This window comes from Microtus pennsylvanicus, chromosome 9 (genome assembly GCF_037038515.1).
Source record: "Microtus pennsylvanicus isolate mMicPen1 chromosome 9, mMicPen1.hap1, whole genome shotgun sequence".
Lineage (NCBI taxonomy): Eukaryota > Metazoa > Chordata > Mammalia > Rodentia > Cricetidae > Microtus > Microtus pennsylvanicus.
This window is the reverse complement of record NC_134587.1, coordinates 33435850-33458153: the sequence shown is the minus strand read 5'-3', so window position 1 is coordinate 33458153 and position 22304 is coordinate 33435850. Positions and strand designations below refer to the sequence as shown.

Sequence of the window (22304 nt, the reverse complement as noted above, 5' to 3'; positions counted from 1 at the left end):
TCTTATACCCTCACCAGTTTTACACATCTGTCCTCACTCTGGAATCATAGCAGATCCCTGTGTGTATGCAGCGTGCATGTGTGTGAGTGTGTATGTGTGTGTGTGTGTGCATGTGTGTGTCTGTACCATAGCACACATATAGAAGTTAGAGGAGAATCTTGGATGTCAGTCCTTGCTTTTTTTGCCTTGGTTTGAGGAAGAATCTGATACTCAGCACGGGACACGTCAGACTAGCTGGCCGAAGACTTTCTGCTGATTCTTCTGTCTCAGTCTCCCATGTCACCTAGGCTCACTGGGTTTCAGACACAGGATACCACATCAACTTTATGTGGTTCTGGAGAGGCAAGCTCTGAAGTTCATGTTGCATGGTAAGAACTTTATCCACTAAGCCATTTCTCCAGCCCTAGAACATCATTTTAACTATTGAGAGACCATTTTCCCTTTCAACAGTGTGCTCTTCTGTATGCAAGGATAGCCAGAAAGAGGCTTGCTTAACAACAAGTGACCAAACAGTTGGGACGAATGTCCATCTACTGGGAACTGGGCTTTAAAATAACATTTGAAAGACTGCAAAGTTGCCTTACGAAAAGAAAGCAGGTGCTTACCTGAAAGGATCCGTGAGATATATCGTTTGTGTAAATACTCTAAAATTCTCTTTCAAATATCAATGTAGAAAAATTGCTTCTAATATTCCTTAAATATACTTTGAGGAATGCCTAAATATTCTCCTACTTTGATGCCTCTATCTGCCGATAATTTTTCCTCCTTTTTAGAAGGTTAATGGTATTACCATGATTCAACACCCACCCACCCCACTGGCCCCAGTATCTTGCCTTTTAAGATCCCAAATTCCTGACACCACTCATTGTTTCTGTAGATATATTGTGTTTCCTTTTGAAATTGCTTTTGCAATGGCCACCATTTTCCAGTTCCAAGCCCATATAGACATTACTGGTTGATCATACATTCCTTCCACTCAGTGGCTTCAACCACCAAGTCCTTACCCAGGGAACAAGCAGTCGTTCTGAGGCAGATGATGCTCACTTGTGGGTCAGGCCCTGCCAGAGCAGGTCAGTTCCTCCAAAGTCACCATTCATTCCCAAGCACTCTAAAAAACAAACAAAAAAAAAAACTATTTACAAGACAAAAGGAGGCGCCTGGCTGATATTCTCTTTAAATCTGCAGAGTCTGCCTTTCTGTTTCATTCTTCGTTTTAATAAACAGACACATATCTTACTCCATATAGTGACTTATGCATAAACAAGCATTTAAATTGCCGACATATATGCAAGACACTATTACAAAACCTCACGTTCCAGGTTCAATCTATTCTGTAATTGGCGATAATGCCTTCGGTGTATTTCTAAGCGCGTCAGGACTTCCTTAAGTCAGGATCAAAAAACAGTGCTTAGATGTGTTGGGAAATCAAATCTCCAGCCCAAAGAAATAAGTAAGAACTCTTCTAGACCAACTAACTTATGTTACAAATGGGGAAACTGAGGCTGAGGAAGGCTAACTGAGCTTCCATAGTTATTCAGGTAGAAACATGCAGACAGGAGAAGAAAACCAAGTTTCCTGTGTTCTGGTGAGGCAGGTCTCCCACTTCCGCAGCGTGCACTCATGAGGGTAGCCTCGGTGCCTTCCTGAGTTTCTCCCATTTCTGGGTTAGCTGCTCTCAGGAATCACCACTTAATCCCATAGGTCTGAAATGGGTAATTTAATACTCTTTCCTGTGCATCCTATTTGATTTATAAGCACTCACCTTCTTAATCTAGACAGTTCTCTTTTGCATTATTTGAACACTTTCGATAAGCAACCACGGCTTTTGGAAACAAACCTATATTCTATGCTTGACACTTTAGCCGAAAGAAATTTTACACCAACTCACAAAAATGTTGAGAAGAAAGCATATTTTACATGTACCAAGTTCTCCTTTCCATCAAAAAGTTTTCCTTAATGTTACCCTCTATTGCTGCATACCCAAAATATGTGCTCTAGTTTTCCACTGTAATTTGCTTTTGGAAAGAGTGAAAAAGAGACAAAAGAGGCAGGTGAAAAGTGCTGCCAAGACCCAAACAGCTCACCTCACTGAACTTGCCTCTCTCATCTAGACTTAAGAGAAAACCTAAAAGGAGTATCTGTGGCTGGCTTTGTTATTCTACAGAGAAAACCCAAAAGGAGTACTGTGGCTGGCTTTGTAATTCTACATCCAGAAAAATATTTGGTTCAATCCAATTCCTGGCTAGGACAGCAAAAGCAGCACACAGTTAAAGCAAAAGCTGGACCACCACACACAAAGCAAACACTATAGCAACAGAAAGGTACGGAATGCCCCAGCTTTTTCCTGCACCCGACCTAGGGTGAAGAAGAAGGTAATACACCGCCTAAACGAGCTCACTGAGAAAGATAAAACATGTGCGCATGGAAGAGAGATAAAATTCAAACATGTCAACGACAATGTAATACAGTCTGGATGTTAAAGTGCCAAGAAAGCAAATAACAAAACATTCAGAATGTGATGTCTGAATACGTCCTAACAGAGGCATGCTTAACTATGCTTTGGCGTATGGGGCAGAGCATAGATGCTCCCATTGAAGCAGCAGTGATGTAGGGTAAAATGGCTCAAGGGGATGTAATGTAAAATTAGTTGAGCAGGCCAGCAATCTCTGACCCCCAATGGAAGCAATCCTGCTTCAAGACCACCTTTTTCTTTCCTTTTTTTTTTTGTAAATAATGCAGTTTATTTTTCTGAACGTATTTAGTTTTGCAAAGAAATTGAGCCTTTGGTTCAGGGTGTCCGCATATACTTCCGTTCTTTTGAGTCCACACAGTGACAAAGTTTCTTCTGTCAGGGCCATTCTATTATGGGCTGATGAGCCCATACTGAAACATTGCTAACTAAAGTCCATAGTTCCCATGAGAATTTACTCTTTGTTTCCTGCCTTCCGTGGACTTTAGCAAATGGAGAGTGGCGTACAAGCATCACTGTAGGGTCGTACCGAATAGTTTCACATCCCTAAAGGTATCCCAATTTCCCACTTGTTCTTCCCTCCCTTCACTGAAATTTCAGTGAATTTCTTTTCTTGCTCCAGAATTTCGAATTTTGCGGATTGTCTGTGTTCTGGTTGGCCTTTTCTCAGATTAACACTACCAGAGTAATACGAGAAAATACTTCATCCGACTGCCTTATAGGCAAGATGGTTGAGCATTTTCTGGATTAATAACTGCTGTGGGAGGGCCCAGGTCTCCGGGGGTAATGCCCCCTCCAGGCAGGTGCTCCCGGTGTGTATAAGAAAGCAGGTGAGCAAGCCACGGTGAACAAGCACTCCTCCATATTCTCTGCCATGAGTCCCTGCCCTACTTTCCCCTAGAGATGGCAAGTGACCTGGGCCACGTAAGACAAATAAACTTTTTCCTCCTGAAGCTGTTTTGTGGTCCTGGTGTTTATCTTAGCAACAGAAAGCAAACAATCCAGGACTGGAATCATTGTCTATTTCACTTGACAACAAGCATTACAAACTCCCCAAACATTTATGTCGTTTTGGAACTCATTTCTTTTTGCCATTGAATTGTAATCTATGGCATCAGCATGCAATATTTGTTTCCTCATCTAGTGGACGATATTTATGATTTTTGTTAGTTGAAAAACAAGTTTTCAAACATAAATTTTAACTTAGGTAATCAGTGCATTGCTCAAGTGGGAACTATGTTCTTAGAGCATGCATTTGTCTGGCGGCAAAACTTTTTGATCTGGTGGGCTATTTTGTGACTTTCCACCCCACGATGTAAACTTACCTTTTCTATTCTTAAATCTAAGTTGATTTGAAACCAAATTCACTCCCCCTTTTTCTGTTCACTGGTGACGAGGGAGAAGATAGTTTTATGACGTACATTTGAGCAAGGCAAGCTACTAAACTAGGCTGTGAATTTTCAAATGGATGTGATTCTTCTTCATCGCCCATTGGAGGTGTGTCTTTTCCTGCCTTCCTCAACCACAACAAGGTGTCAGCTTCAAAACAAATCATAACATAATTCTTATTCTAAAGTTATGTGTATTTTCTGCCTCTTTCTGTCAATTATATCCAATAAAAATGTGCAATTCTCTAACCTTTTCAGAAGAGACATATAGGCTGTTGTGTGTTTCTCAGTAGAAATGAATGTTACCTGGCACACCTGTGCCATTTTCGGGATAGCAAATAATATTTATATCTGACTTATTCTAATAAGAAAAATAAAGGCTGTTCTGCCATTTGGAGGCCCCTTCCAGGGAGAACCATTTGTGTCCCCTGACTCTGCGCACATGGTGTTTGTAAAGCAGCACACAGGGGGCTTTGCTAGGGAGATCTTAAAGCTCAGGCAGAAAAAATAATCACATCTCTCAGCCGTTGGCTGCCGTGTTTGTTTCCTTAAAATGCACAGCTAAAGGCTCTCTCCGCACAGATACTATTCGGTGGGTGGGGTATATCTTATTCTCGGGTTATTTTCCAGTACATTTGGCCTAGTTAAGGTAACGTATATTAACTTTCTCGCAAACTAAAGATGAAAACAGGGTTGCAGCCGTCGCAAATACTTCAGCCATTGTCAGAAAGTTCAAGAACTGACAGGAGATCCAAATAATCAAGCCTGCCTGGTGCATATACCGTAGTTTCCCCCTGGGACATCTGCTCTAATCCGACAATGTATCTGACTGCCATGAATGTAGAATTACTTTCAATAAAGATTTTATTTCAAGCTTGGATGACTTCCTCCAAAACATCTTGTCACTAAGGCAAAGTATATCATTGAATATCTGATATTTTTTTTCCCTCCCCACAAGTCAGCTTTTGAGGGGGAAAGAAAATACACATTTCAACTCAAGTACTCCACTCAGGTCAACTCACTGTAAAAATCACATTTTAACATATCGAGGCTGATTAAAGATTTGCTGTGTTAAAGAAATCAGGGAGCTGTCAAGAGAGCTTCCCCTGAAGTCTGGAAATGGGAAGCCAGCAGCACATTTGCTCAAGTGCCCTGCACACTCTCCCTGCGGCGGCCTCCCATAGACAATGCTTCTGGTGAACGCTCGGCTTCTAGAATATTTGTCCTTTGGCAAGCAAGGAACGCTTATAGGTCATATCTTCCAATAAGCATGAAAGTGTTCCCAGGCCATAAGAGACATATGAATGATGATCTCCAGGGCTTCATGTATCCTTCTGTCCCTCCACTTTGTTCTCCTCCATCATGATCTCACCGTCAGTGAGTATGTTCACGGCAGGGGGACAGCCGGGAGCAGGGAGCTGTGCTGTTCTGAACTCACTTGCAGGCTTCACTTGGAGCTGCTTACATTATTCCGGCCTCCGTGTCACGTTGTTTAGCTTATGCTTGGCTCATGTAATCTTAAACGTAGCTTATGCTGCCTACAAGGTTTCGCCCTCACTCAAAGAGCACAGATCAAATGGTTTAACTCTAACGGGATGGGAGTCATTATTTGAACATTTCGTAATCACCACAACATTGTAATGGCAACATGTTTTAAAATCAAAAATCCATTTTATCCCTATTGTTGTATTTCATGACTAAGGGACAAGACCAAGATAAGAACTCTGAGCACAAATAAAAACAATAGGAACAGTAGCACAAAACAAGAGGAATGTTGGGACTTCAGCCTGTTTTTCCCTTCATCAGCTGTGTAACTTTTGGGCAGTTCATTTAATGAAAAAGCACATGAGCCAAGGGGCTACACGTGAGCTTCCCTGGGAGGACTTTTAGACACGCCAAAGTCTGTAACTAAATCCGTTTCCTATGTCAACGCTCTCTTAGTGCGACCTTCGCTCCCTTCCCCTGCTACAAAGCCACAGTCCACGGAACCACAGAAAACGCATACGATGAGAACGACATTTCTATTAATTTCCAAAGGCTTTCACAAAGGTTTGGATTTTAACTCGCAAAAATTTCCATGGTGTCACGTTTGCCATTACCTTCACTTTTTAAGTGGAGTCTGAGGCTCAGAGAACTGCTAAAATGTTTCTCTCACATGCTTAGCACTTGGAGAGCGAGCACTGTGGATTCGGCATCCTGGTTATATTATCGCTTTTCCCACAGCAATGATTATCCCCACCCCCCAAGCACCAGGCACAAGGCAGTCACACTATGAGCTTTTGAAACACATCAGCCTACTGCAGACCACTGTAACAGGGTTGCTGTGGACGAGCCCCAGACATTGACATACTTTTGAATTGTCCGTAGACGATGGTAACAAACAAGCCAGATGGACAATCTGTTCTCTTTAGTGAACAAGTTTGCAAAATATAAATTCTTTGTGGATATAATAATTGCTCCATTTTTGCTGATCATAAAAAGTGAGTTCGGTGTGGAAGAGGGTGATTCACGAAAGTTCAAGTCTTTTACAAGTTTCCTTCCTATCAGAATATCTCTGATTCCATAGAGCTCATAGTGACTATCCTAAGAAGGGTTTGACGTGGTGATAGCTGCCTATTGCTACTAACGGAAAGAGGGTGGAAGAGGATGGGGGAGAAAGAAAACTCAGTCTGTGACATGGGCTCAGCAAAGCCCAGACAACCTGTAGAGGTTCTGGAGCCACTGGGCCACTGCAGCCCTTGCCTTATTCAAAAGAGCTTGGCTTTTATACTCTCATTCCCTTCATTTACTGCTCAAAGGCACTTCCAAGAATCTTTTGGGCTGAAGTGCCTGTCCTCAGTTTAGGGAAACCTTGCAAAGCTGATAGCTGAATCTGTCTGATGACAGAGTACTGGGAGCTGAGCCTTCCTTGAAGGCCAACGGTTCTCAACCTATAGGTCATGACCCCTTTGAGGGTTGAACAACCTTTTTGCAGGAGTCACATATCAGATATCCTACATACCAGTCATTTACACTATGATTCATAACAGTAGCAAAATTACAGTTATGAAGTAGCAACAAAATAATTTTGTGGTTGGGGGTCACCACAACATGAGGAACTGGATTAAAGGGCTGCAGTGTTAGGAAGGTTGGGGACCACTGCTTGGAGACAAACCTGCTTCTGAGAGTAGGTACGAACAGAGAAGTCAGCATATTACAGGCCACCCAGAGTTCCCCTGCTGTCCTATGCCAATCCATTCTTCACGGATATCTGGTAAATGTTTCCCCCAGGGTGACATGGGGGTCTCTCTTCCTGAGGAAATCTTTCTAGTGAAAGATTTAGAAAACTGAACCACAGACTCAGTCGCTGAAACCAAGCCTGAGCTTAAGCCGTCAGCTCACCCCTCCACTATGAACCCTGGGTTCCTTTTCTCCTTCACCTATGGCCTCCTTCAAACCCAGTGCCACCCACTCCTTCATTCATAGCAAGTCCAAATTCCTATTCACCTTGGGATTTCTACATCAGACATTAGCTATACCTCAACAGCAGATACCTTGGAAGTTCCATGTAGGTGCCACGCATACTATCCCTGTCCGACTGCAACAACGACTCCGCCTCTTTACTTGATCTGAGTCAATGGCATCTTATTGTTATCAACGAGATGACAACTCTTAGCCTTGGCTTCTGGTCCCTGGACTAAAGAAGCCCAGGGGCCAAGAAGTAGCTAAAAATCCTCTGATTAGATGTATTGCTCTAACACAGAGAAGGGCATCTTTATTAGCTCCCTATTTATCTTGCTCCTGAGAATGCCATGTCCTATTACTCATCCTCATGACTCTCCGTAAATCAGGTTGCCTTGCCTGCCCCTCAGGCTCTGCTGCATGTTGCTAAGATTACAGCTACCTGGCTTCTTGTAATTAAGCCCCATCACTTTCTTCCTATTCCATCAGGGTCTTTTCAACTCTATTGCTGTCGGTGAGCCTATGTATGTAGCAGACACTCTCCAATCAACTCTCATTCCAGAGTAAAATCCTTTTTACTTATGAACAAGGTCTTATGGACTTTCACTGACACTTCTTAGTTAGCAGGAATCCCCAACTATTATTTGTAAATGCTCATATTCCGCAAGCTGTTCTCCACAGACACAACACTCCGACTCCTCAGCTGTAAGAGTTTTGGCAATCGGGCTGTTATCTTGCCCAAGGACACATCTGTGCTGTACCTACCACCACTGCCTGACTCATTGTAACCAAACAGATAGCAGAAGAGCAAGCCCCAACCTTAATTATATTGTTAGCCTTCTTTAATACTCCTGGAATTAGAACTCATGGGCTATGGTCCCCAGAAGGAGTGTGTGACATGCAAGGTGTAATTGTTGTCTATCCACTGAGGAAGAAAGGATATAGCAGCAAGACTAAACAGAAAGAAGTGAACTGACTTGGAAACTCTAAAGTCCCATTCACTGTAATCCCAACCTCTTAACAAGGTCAAAAAACATACTAGCTCTTGAGGCTAGAGAGATTGCTCAGTAGTTAAGAGCACTTGCTGTTCTCAAAGAGGTACAGTTCCAAGCACCCACATTGCAGCTCACAACTGCCTATAACTCCAGTTCCAGGGATCCAGCACCCTATTTCAGCTTCCACAGCACCAGGCATGCATGAGTTGCACATACATACATGCACGTACTCTTCCAGAACATAAAATGTGAATACCTAAGTCTTTATTTAAAATAGCTATTTCTATTTCTACTTCTATGCTCTTATTTTTCCCAGAGTAAGTAGGATGGTGCTCTAATTGAATCTAAGATTCCAGTCTTCTAAATGAATTATGATTGCCTTTCAGATCTTTCTGGATTTGCTTTTATTCTGCGGGGCTATGCCCAGAGAGGGCATCTGTTAATATAGTTTTTCAATAAATGCTTATTGAGTACTTATTACTATGATCCAAACTCAAATCTTGGTCTATGGAAGTACACTAAACCAAACAGGTCAATCCTGGTGTTGAGGATAGTTGCGTTCTTCAGATTAGCAGAAAAGAAAGTGCCTGGCTTTTGCAACCCCAGCAGGCTGGTGCTACTTTGTTCTGGTTTGCCGCTATCATGGCCAACTCCCTGTTCCAGATTCCATGTGATGCAGTAGAATGTAAAACTATCGTGGGTCACATTCACCTAGATATGCTGCATAGTAATTTCAACTTAGCTATGCCTGGTATAACAGACATGGAAACTGTAAGAGCATGCTAAACCACTGGCATTTCTGAAGGAAAAGAACATGACTGTGCCTTCCCTCATATTCCTTGAACCTTCGAGCAGCCTTCATACCCAGGAAAGTAGGCTAAGAAGAAGTCAGACAGTTACTGTCCTGAGACCTCACTGGTGTCTCTGTTCTCCCTTCCCTGCTCAAAAGGTCTATCTGTAGTCTACTTGCATTGTAACCTGCCTCATCTCTCTATCCAACTATTGGGCTACTCATAGGTACTGTCCTTTACTATTCAAATACCATGATTTGCCAAAATCAAAAGCATTTTCTCTGCTTTTCCCGTGTATTTCACTCTACTGAGGCCATGCATTCTGCTGAGTCCTAGAAAATGGCAATGCTGGGCAGAAATCTTAGTTAGTATATATTATGCCTTCTCATTTTAAATGATACTTCAACTTTCCCAGAATGTTCTTTGGACACTAATCCAGCAACACAAATCATTCTTCAAAGGTCTGCTATCTACTATAAGGAATCTCAAATGTCCTGCTAAATATTTCTCTTGATGGGGAATGTGGGCCTTTTTATGCATAAAATATTGAATAATATTGATGAATGCTCCCAGTACCTCTCCAGTATTTATAAGGGAAGTCTAAACTAGATATTAATAGAGGTAAAACTCTAAGTAGTTAGAATTTTGAATGACTTTATTTTCTTCTTTTGACTTGTCTGCATTTTCCATGGTGATATGAATCTATGACAGCTTTGAAATCACCATTTCTATTTTCACAGCACTCATTCTTCATACAAAGAAAACTCATTCTCTCTTCCTTCCATACAATGGTTGTTTGCTTTCACAACATTGTTGCTTCTCTAAGTGTGCTGTGTTTCCAACCAAACACCTTCAGTTTCTGTCCTGCGTCCTTCCTTTTAGGAGTGCACTATTTTAGAGCCACAGGCTCCTGTTAAAGTTTGGTCACTATAGAAAGGATTAAAAGACTTACTTTCTACTTCCCTTTCCCAGGGGCATTCATGTGTGTCTCTCTTAGGGGTGTCCTTGGTTCCTGTCTTCTCTGGGGTTGTGGACTGGGGTTATAGGCTGGTTATCCTTTGATTTAAGTCTAATATCCACTCATGAGTGAGTACATACTGTGTTTGCCTTTCTGTGTCTGGGTTACCTCACTCAGGATGTTTTTTTTCCAGTTCCATCCATTTGCCTGCAAATTTAAAGATGTCATTGCTTTTTTGTTTGTTTGTTTTTTTACCACTGAGTAGTACTCATTGTGTAAATTTTCTTTATGCATTCTTCAGTTTATTGGCATCTAGGATTTTTTTCAGGTTTTGGCTAATACAAATAATGTTGCTATGAACATAGTTGAGCAAATGTCCTTGCAGTATGAGTGCACTTCCTTTGTGTATATGTCCAAGAGTGGTATTACTGGCTCTTAAGGTAGATTGATTCACAATTTTCTGAGACACCGCCATACTGATTTCCAAAGTGGCTGTACAAGTTTGCACTCCCACCAGCAATGGAGGAGTGTTCCCTTACTCCACTTCCTCTCCATCATAAGTTTTCATTAGTGTTTTTGATCTGAACCATTCTCACAGGTGTAAGATGGTATCTAAGAGTTGTTTTGATTGGCATTTCCCTGATGGCTAAGGATGCTGAGCAGTTCCTTAAGAGCCTTTTGGCCATTGAGATTCCTCTGAACTGGCTCTTTGGAATCCATTCCCTTTGGAGAGTACCTTGCTCAGCCTAGATACATTGGCGGGGGGTGAGGGGTAGGGGGAGAAGGCTTGGTCCTTCCTCAAGTGGTGACTCCCCATCGGAGGCCTCACCCTCTCTGAGGAGTGGGTCGGGGTAGGGTGGGGAGAAGGTGGAGGGAGCAGGAGGATGGGAGGGAGAGGGAACTGAGTCTGGTAGGCAAAATAAGATTTAAAAAAAATACTTTCACTGTGAAAATAAAGCCAAATATGGACAACAGAATGATAATCCTCAAATTTCAACTGATAATCAGCTACTCCAAGGACATTTGAAACAAGAAGCTATCCCTGCCAAACATAGACTGCCAAAGACCTTGGGAGGGTGTCCTCAGAGGGAACTGACACTCCCTTCACTTATATAATAAGGAAAAAACAGAGATTAACGAGTTCTAAGTACACACTGGTAACATTCCTCCTAGGCTTTTCAAACAACACAGGGTAAATATTTAAGACCCATGTTTTGCACTAATTTCTTTTAATTAGGTGCATTGTTCTGTGGTCTTAATTAATGCAGAGCCATGTACAACACTTGATAGTTCATATAAGATGTGACTAGCACATACTAGCATTTCAACAGATTCATTTGGAAAATTCAGGTAGAGAATAATAGCACTCTTATGAATGTTTGCTTCCTGAAAATATTCCGAACGTACGATACATTTTCTAGATGTTTCTTCTAACTACAAGTGGAATCTTCGGATTATCAGATCTTAGGTAGCAGAGCAAACTTATGTTACTCTTGAGAGACCCACTATAGATGACTAAAACTATCCTAAAGTCTGAGGGAAGACACTTTAATGAAAGCAGAGCTAAAATTCTCTGTCATTCCACCAGCAGTATGTTTCCATTGTCACAAGAGAGAAAATTGTTCATACATGTGTGCTGATACTCTGTTTGTGATCTAACAAATAAAGCTTGCCTGAAGATCAGAGTGCACTAGCTAGCCACAGAAGCCAGGCAGTGGTGGCACACACTTTTAATCCCAGCCCTCAGTAGACAGAGGCAGACAGATCTTTGTGAGTTCAAGGCCACCCTAGGCTACACAAGACTGAATCAATCTAAAAGAGAAACAGCCAAGCAGTATTGGTTCACACCTTTATTCCCAGCACTAGGGAGGTGGAGACAGGAATTAATATGGATGGGTGGAGGACTCTGAGGAGGGAGGAGACAGGAGCTCAGGATTCAGTCTAAGGTTTTGTATAGACAACATTCAGTGTAATGACTTGTAGAGACAGAGTACCCCATTGGTCTGAGGATTCCGTAGAGATAAGAGCTAGAGGCTGGCTGCTCTGCTTCTCCGTTCTTTAGCTTCTGCCCCCTAATATCTGACTCCAGGTTTTTATTATTAAGATCAATTAGAATTCGTGCTATCTACTCGTTCTGTTTTTCTTCTGTCTTCTTGCCCTTCTCCTTTGTGTAGTTATGCCCTTGAATGTGAATTAGGAGATTCTGAAAAACGTAAATATGTCTCCCAGGATATCTTGCTGGCCGCAACTCACTTCAGCTGACTGCAACCCTTCCCCAAGTCTTCCTCAGGCCTCATTGTTGGGAAGAGCTCTGATTTCAAACCCAGAATGCTGGATCGTAGTGCTGTGCAAAGCGAGTGTCTGTACCCAGCTGCGCTACTGCTCTCTCCTCAGTGGCTTCGGTCAACGTACTCTGTCTCACCTTAGCTCCTTTCCTCCACCTGAAGTTCACCGGAAAGCTTTCTGTCCGTTATGAAAACAGAAAGATGGGAGGAGGAACAAGCCTATTGACATTACAGTGATGTAGATAGTTAGGTCCTGGCTTCAAATACACAGAGCGCAGAAGAGCTAGATATGCAGGTAGGGGTGGCTGTGAGTAGGATGAACTGCCAAAGAATATCACGTCACTGATCGTCTGGTAGCAATAATTCAATAATTGGCTGGCATGGAGGAAAGGATAAATTTATATTATGATCACATTTCCAAAATAAACTAGAGTAAGATAAACTAGGGATCATGATAAAGAATAAAAATTGACATCACTATTTTTTTTTTGACTAAGAGAAGACTGGAGAGCTGTATTTGCTCTCTTCATAAGGCTGAATTTTATGATAATGACAATAATGGTATAAATTGCAGAAGGACTACTACCACATGTGACTATGTAAACATAAAAGAAAATAAAATTAAGAAACGAAAAAAAACAGGAGCTCTATTTGTGATAAAAATGGTGAAAGTGTTATCATTGAAATCCCTACAATCTCAGAAGTCTGCACAGAAAAGACTCTTCATTGCAGCATTGTCAGTGACAGAAAATGAAGGAACAATTTGTTAGCCACCAACTGATGAATGCTTAAAGAACCTAAGTATTTCCATCCTATAAAATGAATTGACATCTTTTTTAAAGAATCCGGTATTTTATGAGTGGCGAGTTGGAAAGATGCCCATGATATACATATAGTAAAAGAGTGGAAGAGCGAATTTTAGAAAATTTTCTGTGCTACTATTTCATTCTCTTTTAAAAATATGGCTGCATTGCTGGGCAGTGGTGGTGCATGCCTTTAATCCCAGCACTAAAGAGGCAGAGGCCAGCAGATCTCTGTGAGTTCAAGGTCAACCTGGTCTACAAGAACTAGTTCCAAGGCAGGCTCCAAAGCTACTGACAAACCCTGCCTCAAAAAAAAATTATGTGCTACCTATTATATATTTTATACAGGTAACATATGAATATATATTATCATATATAATGGTAGGTAGATCAATGGATAAGTAAAAAACTATTTATTTATATAATTAGTCACCCATTGACTAATTATAACCACAATGAAAGCATTTCATTAAGAAACTGGGGACTTTGCTTGTTACCCTAGGTACTTTTTATTAGCCCATTTTTAAGGATTATACAGTAGTTTTTATAGAAATAAACAAATGGACTAAATAAACAAGCACAAAATTATGTGCTCTCAATAGAAAAGACGACAAGAAATATTTACAAGAAAAAATATACAGCTCTATTTATTTGCATTTGTTGATTTCTTTTCCAGTGCTTATACTAAAGGATCTAAAGTTTAAAGAATAGTATATAATAGCTAGCTATTTTTCATCTCCAGTGATTACATTTTAAACACTATACCAGATAATAACGATGATAGCAAGGCCCTCCTACATGTTACCATGTTGGTTGAAGGATCAGTGCTAGTCTGAGGAAAGATTTATCCCACCTGAGAACTTGTGAGGGACTCTTGTTTGCCAAGTGTCTCCCCCAGCTTCTTGCATCAGATTTCTGGGAGACGATCTCAGTATTTTGTGAGATCTTTCCAAGTGGCTCCCATAAACAATAAGGTGAGATCCTCTGGCACGTTCCCACTAAGGGCAGGACTTCCCACCACCGCAAACACTGTGTTCTTAAGCCAGATGATGTAATAGGAGGCCGTTCTGTGTTTGTGGAGGTTAATACGCACCATTTGCCTCTACCCACTGAAGGCTACAGGCGAAGAGTAGTTCCCCACCTCCCCCAACCATGGGGCTTTCTGCAGAGAGTGCCGAGAGCCTCCAGTGGCAGGCCGGCAAGGGACGGATGGATTAGCCTGGTCAGAATGAAAACCACTACCTAAGGAAATGCTGCAAAATTTGACAACAGAATATGTGGTAAAAACTTTGTTGTTGTTTACTAATTTTATGTGTACTAAATCCTTAGCGAGTGCCCATTTTCCCTTATAAGGGAATGACAAAACAATACACATTACACATCTGAGACATAGCGACTGTTCGTGTTAGGCATGAGAAATGCTGAATTCAGAACTGTAGAAAGAGTATTTCCCCAAATACATACAGCAATAACGCTATGTATTCATTTACATTCTCTACATACTGACATTGCTATTTATTTTTCCAAAACCCGAAAACGGACTCCCCGACGCCCTTAGTCCTGTCCTGCTTAGGCACACATATCAGAGAGGGTTGATTCCTAGAAAGGTACGGCAGGTGCAGAAGGTCACACAAGTCCCTGAGAGTGCCTCCCACCCCTCCACACGCGGGCTCACTGGTCCATGGTCACACTGGACTTTTCTCTACTTCTAGAATGGCAGAGTCCAGCTTCAACCTGGACCACTGCACTGTAGCATGCTCCGTGACACTATTCTGCTCCTTGAACTTAGGAAAACTATTTGAAAATGGCGGCAGCCAGATCCCGCCTATGCCATGTAAGCACGAATCTCAGAGGAGAGTTTCTAGGTCACTGGGATTTTTAAAGTGCTTGGGGTCAGTAGACGAACTACCCCTTCCTTTCTGAGTTTCCTTGTAAACCATTTCATGATTGAAATCGCATTAGCTATTGAGTAGTGTGGGCTTGGCTGTGTACCCCACCCCCGCAAGATTCCAGGCACTCCTCAGGCTCCTTAGAGGATGGGTTTGGCACACCCTGCAGACACCAGACTCTGAACGCTGAGGTCTTATTTATAATACCAAATATAATGTGTCTGCTATGGAAAGAGTTGTTACACCACATTGTTTAGGGTAGATGTAAAGGAAAAACTCGATAGTCTTTCAACACAAATGCAATTTTTCTCAAATGTTTCCCATCTGAGGTTGGTTAGATCCCCAAATACAAAAGCTGTGGATAAGGGAGACTGGCTGTGGGAGCTCCTACTGGGTAAGGATTCTGTCTGTTTTGCTTGCGTTGCAACTATCTCAACATTCAGAATAGCACCCGGTGCATAGAAGATTATTAAGGAATGCACTTTTTAAATTATACTATGGACTGGTGAGGTAGATTTATGGGTAAACAAATATGAGGACCTGAGTTCAAATTCCCAGTACCCACATAGAGCCAGGTGTAACTGTGCCTATGGCAAGATGGAAGGCAGAGACAGGGTGGCCAGATACTCACAAACCAGCTAGCTTTGAATTCAACAAGGCAAAAGCCATATTCCCTTTCTCACATAAGGGGAAAGATGAGGATCAACCTCCGGCTGCATGCCGCAGCTCATGTGTGACTCTCCTCACTCACAGACCTGCGTGCCTCCGAGCACATACACATACACACAGAAGAATTAGGCTCATATAAATGTCACATTTTCTCCAGTCAAACTCCTTCCTTTATAACTCAAGGAAAAGTTAAAGTTTATTTTCAAGAATGTTTGGTGAACACTGGCATACCTGAAACACTATGATTAGCACGTGAAAGCATCCAGCAATGGTACCAATAGTATTCCCTTCTGGTATTTAGAACGGCAGGGCTGTGGCTCTGACGGCCCATTTTATTTATCATTGCTGATACCTTACAAAACGCATAACTAGAAATAAGTCATTAGTTGAAGCCCACGGCTATTCATTTTTAAATTCTCATTCCCTATATCCTGTTAAACAATGTGAATATTATTCTAAAGGTGCTTTAGTCTATATCTATAATGTCTGATCAATAAAGATATGAGGCAAGTGGATAATTGAAAGTGTTTCCATCTTCTGTATTGAAATTAATGCAAAGTAGCTCAATAAATTTTAAAGAGCAGGCTGTGTTACCTATCAATAGGCAATTGCCATATTGGGTTTTTTCCTATAATGTATTTTTAAAAATTATATATGCATGGTCCTAAAGATCATTTAAAGGCAAAACTGTCAGAATATAGCAATAACTTCCACTTGGGATGCTAGCCGTGAGCAGATTTTGGGAAACTAATAATGATATAGTATCTAGATACACAATTGAAGACTACAATTAGTTCAAGCCAATCGATATCCAGATTGACATGTGACATTGGCTGAATCGGATGTGAATGATCACTCTGAAACACGCTGATGCCAAATGCAAACTGCTCTGTAAGTGTGCTCCTGCCTTTAGTAGAGTTGAGCATTCTCCTGACATATGCCACAACTTTAGGAGAGAAGGTGCGAGTTTTGCAGATTCCCCAATCTTATAAAAGGCCAGAGGAGACAGCAGAATAGTTTGCGCAAACGGAGGGAAGGCAAGCATATGGTTAGCACGCATCCCCTCAAAATAGTCACAACACATAAGAAACATAAGTTGAGCATATTGAAGACTGATTCTATTTGTAACAGTCTCTCTTTACTAAGTGGTCAAAATGACGGCTAACATTTCACACGCGGTGGCTGAGATGTGTTTTGCATGCCAGGTGTGTGACTTGGCGGGACACGTTTGTCACCACACTCTTCCCCAATCCAGTAACACCCTCTAGAAGCTCCAAAGACAGGAAGAGGAACGCTGCAATACACCCCCAGAACTGAAAACTTGTCCTATGGGCAGTTACATGGCTTTCTGTGTACATTACCATAGGAACAGCAAGAAACAAACTTAAAAGGAAGTTTGCAGGCTGGTGAGATGACTCAGTTGCTGAAGGCAACTTGTGGCCAAGCCTGAGAATCTGAGTTTGATCCCCAAGACCAATATGTCTGAAGCAGAGGACCAACTTCTGGAGGTTCTTCTCTCACTCAGATACACACACATGCGTGTGTACACATGGACACACACACAATAAATAAACTACAATTTAAAAAAAGGCTGCACCCACCTATCAGCTATCTGCTTGAACATGCGCTGCTATTAAATATGTTGCTTTTCTTGATTCCATATCAGCTTCTAGTTTAATAACAAATCTCCCTTTCCTTGAGTCATTTGGCTGTGACTGTACACAACCAAGAAATTTCTTTCAGTTAGTTCAAATTCTGCTCATGTTTGGAAAAATATACCAAGCATAAGGCTTTTCTGAGAGTTTCTGGGTTTTGTTTGATTGGTTGGGTGGTTGGTGGTTTGGTTTTTTATTTTTTTTTGGATTTTTTTTTCTTTTTGTTCTGGCCTGGGATCCAACATCTGTAGTGTTGTAGTGCAGACTACATTTTTATTAATCCAAAATCGATGGGTCACTGTCACCTGACAGGGAGTGGGAGTCACATTTTCTCTCCCTATATTGCTATAAGGTATCACTCTTCTGACCTTGTGAGAAAAAATCTGACTCATTCATTTCTGTACAAACTTGGATTTAACCTAGTGTTATAAGCATTGCTACTACAATGAACATGTATCATTTCTATTGCAGAACACAGTTATAAAATCATAATTAAGTCTTTGTTGGGCTCTATTAGATAAAGAAGTGTCTCTTTAGTCTTTCTCAAGGAAGAGCTGAAGCCTGGTACTCAGTCATTGGCGGGAGCTTAATTTTGAGTTTTTCAAGCTGCTGAAAATCAGGTATCTTTGCTATTAGGGTTTCTTGGCAATAAATTAATAGCAAATAAACACCTATCAAGGGACTTTCCAAATACCAACAGAAGAGCTAAATGATTTTCATAACTTCCCAATCATCCATCAGTTCAGAGAATATTATAATCTCTCAGCCACATCATCACCTTTAAATTGCTCACTCATATTTGTTCTCTGCCATTTTGCCTTCGTTCTGTGATGAAGGCTGTGTGTCTTGCAGCCTTTTCTGGGGGGGGGGGGGACAGGTTAAACTGCAGCTCAGAATTCACAACACTGCCGTGGACTTTAAGGATGATGGAATGTATCCACCTAAAGAGGAGAACTCTCTGGACTGGTAGCAGAGACTGCAGACACAGAAACGCAGGCGCATCACACCCGGTACATTTTCCGAACCGCAGACAGGCCCTTAGCAGAGTACACAAGGTCAGGGTTTCCCTGACTGCACAGCTCAGTGCCGCTGAGGCACGAAAGCCAGGCAGGCCTTTTAAGTCAGAGAGGACTACACGAGCTGAGCAGGAGCAGAACCATTTTCTCTGCAGTCTTTTCGGGGTCTTAACAGTTCTGTGCATTAAGATTTTCAAGAGGAAAAACAAAGCTCAATCTTCTTCAAAACTTATCTTGGATGCCATTTTTTATGAGGCGTATGACAGAAATGGTGTTGCTCAGGACTCACTTTTGGTGAGAGCTTTCTGGAAGGTAGTGCCAGCTGTGGCCTCCCCTCCACCTACTAGAACTGCTTGCTGAGCATTTGTTGCCCTCCACAGATAGGAGGTTACACAAAGCGCATGCAGGGTTTTCATTGCTTTGGTGAGACTGTGTTCTTGTGTGTGCTCCACCAGCAGTTAAGCCCTCGACTGCGATTCACATCTACTCACTCGGGAGATTAGGAAATGTGCTATTACAATGTGACAAATAAACAATTTTTTCATAATATGCTAACTAAATTTAGGACACTGGGATAGACTCTCTGTGTGCTCCTCAAGCCACCACTTAACTACTCAGGAGTCTAGCAAGGTAGGAATGGGTAGGTTCGTGTGTGAACAGCAAAGTTTACAATAGCATTAACCCATTTGCCAGGCAGCCCTGATTTCAGAGCTTTCTTTGCTAGAAGTGTCTGTCTCTGCAGACACATGAAGCAGCAATTTCCTCATCAGATTGGCCCTCAGCCTCAGCATCTTTCTAACCTAAAGATCAGTTTTTCTAACCTATCACCTACTGTTCATTGATATTCAGAAAATAAATTGATGACTACATATGCACCACCAGGTTATATTTTATAATGGTAAATAGGTAATTAGCATACATATAATGCTCACCCACATTGTCTTATCTCTTTAACTACATCTTGCTTTTCTAGAAGGCATAGCAAGTGACTTGATTTTCTTAATTTAAGAAACAAATTTAAACTGCTATCAAAATGTAATCTCACTAATCCAGATACGGTTAAAATAATAAAAATAAAAACTGCACTCATCCAGATACGGTTAAAAAAATAAAAATAAAAAGTATAAAGCTATGTTATTCTGAAGCCTTTACATTAACGAGATCATTTTAAAGCACTCATCAATTGGCATTATCAAAATCGGATGGGAAATTTCTAGAGCATGGACCTGAAGAAGATAGGTTTAGGATGAGATGTGAGAATATATACACATATAAAAGCAATAACTGAGTGTTAGCACACTGAGGTAGGAACCTACACACTGGAAGAAATTCACTGGACACCCCTAGGGCCCAGCGACTGAGATAGAGATGCCTTCAGAGCAGCTGGCTATGTTTCATTATTTTCCATTCTCCATTCTATCTAAGCTCAACCAGGTACCCACCTCTAGATCTGAGCTTGTCCAACACACACACGCATACATACACAAACACACACACACACATACACACACACACACACACACACACACACACACACACACACACACATAACCTATAACTCTTGGAGAAGAACAAAGTTTCTAACCTCAATCCAGCCTCGTTTCTCTGTAGGGATATGTTTCCCTAGCTGTGCCTTGGGGATGAGAACTGAGCTGGCCTGCCACTGGATGAGGTACCCCATCACCTTCTGTCCGCCATGATTAGCCCCTGCAGTTACCAAATCCTGGAGATATCTTGACTTCTGACCTTATTTTTTGAAGGAGTCACTCAGTTTAAGTTCCCAATTATCCCGGCTCTCCTGCCCGTTCTTTATCCAAGAGAAATTAGGACAGACGAAATTAGAAAGTCTAACACAAACCGTGTTTCCATCTTGCCCCTCCCCTTTCAGACTCTCTAAACTCCCATCCTAAATGACCTGCCACTACCCAGGTGCCACTGCCAGGCCATTTGCCACCACACAGTCAGTACTGTCTGAGATTTCTGTCTGCTTCCCCCATAGCCTATAATGAAAGAGAACAGCTCTCTGCTGGGCGAACCTCCGCAGCTGAGATGTTTGCTGTCAATGGATAAAGTCGCAGCAACCTTTGCCTTCTGAGCACTCAATTCCTTGTTTGTTATGTTTTGTTTTTTCCATTTTTGTCTTTGGCAATTGTTCATGTCTTGGAGTCACCGGAGTTGGTATCATAAAAAGCATTCAGTTAAAAGCAAAAGATAAAAACCTTATTTTTTTTACCTTAAAATAAGTCTTACTAATGACTTTCATAGCACACTTGCCAAAAAGAAGTTCCAAAGATCTTAAACTGAGGTAAACTGCCATGCTGTGGGGAGCTAAGGCCTGTTTCCCTCAACAGATGTGGGAAGAGGAGGCTTATATCATTTTACAGTCTTTGAAAAAGGAAGCATCAAAGTGACGTAGTCTTTTTCCCCCCCAAAGGAAACTTTAAATTTGAAATCTCTGATAACTAACTGAAACTCTAAAAATATGAGACTCCCTTCCAGAAATGTAGTCATGCCAACAATACTCACAGGTACAAATTTTCTCAACTTAAAACAGGAAGACAAGAAAAATGTTCGGCAGAATGTCTTAAATTTTCACTCAGATCTGCAGTCATTTTTGGCCGTGGTGCACTCCTTTAATCCCAGCACTTGGGAGGCAGAGACTGGTGGATCTCTGTGAGTTTGAGGTCAGCAGATGTACAGAGTGAGTTCCAGGACAGGCTCTAAAGCTACACAGAGAAACCCTGTCTCAAAAAAGACAAAAAATAAAAATGAAAAATAAAAGAAAGAGAAAAGATTGCAGTCATTTTGCCCACAATAAATATGCGTAACCAAATTGACAACCACAGTTGTCCCGTGAAGGATGAAAATTCAGAGCCTCTTATTGTAGGCACAATAATTGTGCAAGGCAGAGAGGAGTGAAATGTTGAGCCCTTTATGAAGCATAAGGGCGTTACCAGACACTCTGAGTGAAGTGTCCTGAGGAGCTAGAACCACGCAACCCACTACCAGCCTTAATTCTGCATGACGTCAGTCCCTAGGTTCACAGAGCCCCAACCATTTCACCTGATCCACAGAGCTAGCAACAGAACCTACTTTGTTGGGTTATTATGGGGAGTAAATGTCACAAGAAAATCATTTAAAAATAATGGTCGATTATGGTTGCTTGGGAAATTTTAAACCAAGTACATTTTTCTGCCAACACTCCGTTACATGTAATCTGGGCTGTGCTCAGATACAAGCCAGAGCATGGAACTTCAAGGGTTCCATTGGAAAGTAATGAAAGCAAAGAGTCTGCTGTCTCCTCCAACTCTGGACTGCGTAGACCAGCATAGGCTAAGTAAGACAGTGTCAAGTTCTCAACAGTTCAACCAAGTTCCACACCGAACACTGAGGACAACAAAATCACTGTCTTCATACTTTCCTTAGGTCAGGCTGTCTGGAAGTCTACAATAGCATTTCTTAGCCCATGCCTTATGCATGCTGTCTTCTTTCCTTACTGCCATTGAAACTGTGCTCCTGAACTATCAGCTAGGAGTCCATTCCCTGTTTAAGTGTCGATCTGGCAAGAAGGTTTGGTTTTCTTTGAAAAGTCCTTTGGTGACACATAAGACATTCCTTAAATACAACATCTTTGTTGTACTGAAGGTGTCCCAGCTTTCTATGCAATCCTCATGTGAGCAACTACCTCTCTAATCTCAGAAGGATTCTTTCTCTGTAGGAATGCCAAGAGATTCTTCATTCTATTAAGACGTGAGAAAATAACCCATCCAACTGAATGGAGAAACAGAATTTTGACATATACCCAAAAGTCTCAGGACCACACCTCCTATGCAAAGCATATTCCAGTTAACTTCTGCTAGGAATATGTCCCTCATTCTAATTGCTAAAGTCTTATCTCAGTCTTTATGTCTGTCTTCCATTATTAACTATACATTTATTTTCTA

At 41.5% G+C, this 22304-nt stretch overlaps 1 protein-coding gene across 1 annotated transcript in view; it reads left to right on the top strand.

The window, feature by feature from the left end:
- Arhgap15 (Rho GTPase activating protein 15) overlaps positions 1–22304 on the top strand; it is a 606047-nt gene that overhangs the window by 581595 nt on the left and 2148 nt on the right. The window lies entirely within an intron of this gene.